The 4,028-nt window shown below is 36.6% G+C and overlaps 1 pseudogene; it reads right to left on the minus strand.

The window, feature by feature from the left end:
• Positions 1–1,301: 1,301 nt before the first annotated feature.
• LOC118928705 (olfactory receptor 11L1-like) lies at positions 1,302–2,257 on the minus strand (annotated as a pseudogene).
• Between the last annotated feature and the right edge of the window lie 1,771 nt (positions 2,258–4,028).

Below are 4,028 nucleotides of genomic sequence, written 5' to 3' on the forward strand. Positions count from 1 at the left end.
TGCATATGGATTTTGATATTCTGATAGAAAAGGAAGGGTTGGAAAAAAAGGGTAAAGTGCAGTATGTTTTCCATTCAGATGTACAGATATTTTTTATGATAATTTCCATTATGTGTGCTTTTAAAAAAAATTAATTGGACATTTGAGAGAAAATTTAGATTTAATTTATCCTAGAAAATGATGTGAAGAAGTTAAACTAAGAAAAATTTCAAGTATTGGCATGTGCAAGAAACTCCTGATTTCATTATATCCTTTTGCAATTACAGTAGGCAATTTAAAACTTTGGTTGTCTAAAATGGTGCTTTTAGTGATTTAATCTGCCTATGAGGTAACTGGGGATCTTGTTGCCATGCTTAGTATCCTTCAAGATGTCTGGGTTTCGATATGCATTTCTAACAAGTTCCACATTACTCTGATGCTTCTAGAACACTGTTTATGCTTTGAATAGCAAGATTTCAGGAGGCAATCGAGTGGAGAACATTCATCCTAAAAAGCTTGGATAGTTTTTTCTTCCAGCACCCTTTTCATCTGTTTTGTTACACACTGTGCTGAAAACCTGAAAATTATAGGTTGTTAATAAACATAGAAAGTGAACATAGCAATGGAAAAACCATTTTCTTTTCTTTCATTTTTATTCTCCACTGGTAAATTTAAATGAGTGCTTGAACATTTTTGTACTGTTTGTTCTAAGTTTATCCTTTTGGTGTCCCTCCAACATTAACCTTAACTTCTGGTTCTTAAAATCTATATATGTTGAAAATCAGTTATATTATCCAGAAAAAAATCCTAATTATCTAATACTTCCCTACTATTTTGTAAGAAAATCTCCATTTATTTTAATATTCACTATTAAACACATCCATGTATAGAACACATGGCTGATCATATACATTTAATACTTTTATTGAATAAACTTTGAAAAACAAAATGTTTATTTAATCAATTATATAAAACTGTTTTATATATGTTAATAGTTAACTACGAGATTCCATGACTCTGCTCCATTTAGCATAAATAATTTTTGTCCCATGATTACTGATAAGGTTAAAATATTAAAACATTCAGAGGAAACATTGTATGACACTAAGCCAGTCTATTTCTGACTGGGGATGGCTTATGGGCAGTGAGCTTGTGGTGAAACAAGATATTTGTAGAATATCTACTTTAAAGTAATTCAAACCAAAATGTGAAGTGCAGAGAGATGCCCATATCAGGTGGTATCAATCTCATAATTTTCAATATTTACTGTTTCTATATGTGGTATGAGAATCCATTCTAAATTGCTTCATAGAGTTGATCCCTCAAATCTTATGTATGTTTCTGACCAAGAGGAAACTCTTTTGTGCTACAACTTTGCTGAAAGCTTTCTTCACATCTTTGTTTGTCAGGGTGTATATGAGAAGATTTACCAACAGGGTGACCACACAGTAGAATACAGAGACCACTTTACCAATGGTGAAGTTGTACTTGGCTGGAGGGCGGACATTGGCAAAGATGATGGTGCCATAGTAGATGGTGACCACAGTGAGGTGGGAGGCGCAGGTGGAGAAAGCTTTCTTCTGAGCCTCCAAGGAAGACAGTCTGATTATTATTACCACAATGTGTTCATAGGATGACATGGTGAGAAGAAAAGAACTGAGAATCACAACAGAGCTACATGTGTAGCCCAAGGCCTCCACCAAGAATGTGTCTGAGCAAAAGAGTTTATAGATGGGGTCTGAGTCACAAAAAAAATGGTTGATCTTCTGGGGGTCACAGAAGTTCAGATGAGAGATTAGTATGGTAGGCACAAGATGGGTGATGAAGCCCCCAGTCCAAAATCCAGCAGAGAAGTGCAGGCACACTGGGATCCTCATGAGCAGTGAGTACCTTAGAGGGTTGCAGATGGCCAGGTACCGGTCATAGGCCAACACTGCCAGGAGGATGCACTCGGTAGCTCCCATGGAGAAAAAGAAGTAGTACTGGGCTATACAGCCACAGAGATGGTAACACCCCATGACAGGCAGGTGGCCAGCAGTTTAGGTACTGTGACTGTGGTGTACCAGATCTCCAGGAAGGACAGATTTCCTAAGAAAATGGACATGGGCGTCTGGAGTGTGGGCTCCATCACAACAGTGAATATGATGAGGACTTTTGCCAGAAGGGACAGCAGATACACAGTGATAAACTTCACAAACAATGTGAGTCTCAGGTAGAGAATACCAGGAATCCCAATAAAAATGAACTTGGTCACTGTGGTCTGGTTTGTCACCTCCATAGCTCATCCTCTCTGATCTGGAACCAACAAAGATGGTTGAATAATAGATGAGCAAGAATGGGATATTTTAATATTCATTTACTTCATGATGATAAAGGACCGCCAAACATATTATAATTAATGGCTTCCAAAAACATAATTGCTGTCTTTATAAACAGTTTGCATGAATTAGCTAATTTAATTTATATAATACATCTCCCAAGTAAATAATCTAATAATATACTCTGCAAATGAAGATATTAAGGGAGGAAGCACTTTTCCCTCGGTTTCATCACTTTAAGTGTTGGGGTAGAATTTGTATCCAGGTAGGGGAATATGAAGGGTCACAATCCATGCAGAAATGTGGCTACTAGAAGAACCTGACATTGTCCGTCCTGGAAGAATAGACACCCTAAACTTTAGATGATGAATATATCCACAGCAATGCTGGTCAGAGACCTGTAGATCTGGGAAAGAGGGCTTCAGAACAGAGCTCCTAAGCCATGCCAGTTTCCTCATGAAGACAGATGGCTGCTTTGGTTTTAACATTGTGACCCTCATTATATGTCATCATTCAGAACTTAGGGGTAAATTTATACATGAATAAGCTGTATATCTAGAAAACAGAATAGTAGTCAACATGTACATGAAAAATAATTTCTTAAAAAGACATACAAGGAATCCATATCTGTAAAGAAGAAGTTAAATTGTCACTATTTACAGATGACATGATATTGTACATAAAAAACCCTAAAGACTCCACTCCAAAATTACTAGAACTAAAATAAAAATTCAACAAAGTTGCAGGATACAAAATTAACACACAGAAATCTGTGGCTTTGCTATACACTAACAAACAACTAATAGAAAGAGAAATCAGGAAAACAATTCCATTCACAATACCATCAAAAAGATGGATATTGTCTAACTGAATGTGAATGGTTTGAGAAAAATTAGACAAATTAAAACAACACATTCCTGGGAACTGTTCACATCCCATAAGTTCTATTAACAGTAGATAGTCTGTAGTCGCACTATTTTGGAGTGCTGCAACTTGCACTTCTCCTTATTCTTGGTTGAGTTCCGACAATATAGATCCAGTCAAATTTGTTGTTTTACTGTATGCACAGGCCAGCTTAGATATCTCCTTCTTCATTCCAATGGCAAGTCCAGGAACCAGTGAGATGAATGCAGCTACAACTGCAACAGTGCTAGGATCTTTGTTGAAGCTTTTCGATGATCATCTTCTTGAATGACTCTTCCAGAGAATGTTGATGTTGGAAGTTTTTCTTCATATCATATCTTAATTCGTTTTCTGGGTAGCCAAATTAGGCTTTGATCCTCTTTATAAACACAAACAAACCCTTTGCCCACTGTTTGATATGCCCTTTATACCATTGTGAAGAACTTATTGGAGATCACCACACAGGAACTGCTTTTTATTTTAAGATAAAGGAATATTATCAGAAAAATTTACTTCCCTAGCTGATCATCTGATACCCTTTAATGATCAAAATTAAGGACATGTAAAGCATGCATTAATCGGTGATTTGCAGTTAATTTTATCCTATCAGAGAGTAATCCCCCTTTTCTTTCTTTCTTTTTTTTGTTATCATTAATCTACAATTACATGAAGAACATTATGTTTACTAGTCTTTCCCCTTTACAGGTCCCCCCCAAACCCCCTTACAGTCACTGTAAATCAGCACAGCAAAATGTTGTATAATCACTTCTTGTCTTCTCTGTGTTGCACAGCCCTCCCCTTTCTCCCACCCCCACATTATGCATGCTA

The sequence above is a fragment of the Manis pentadactyla genome, chromosome 13, assembly GCF_030020395.1.
Source record: "Manis pentadactyla isolate mManPen7 chromosome 13, mManPen7.hap1, whole genome shotgun sequence".
Classification (NCBI taxonomy): Eukaryota; Metazoa; Chordata; class Mammalia; order Pholidota; family Manidae; genus Manis; species Manis pentadactyla.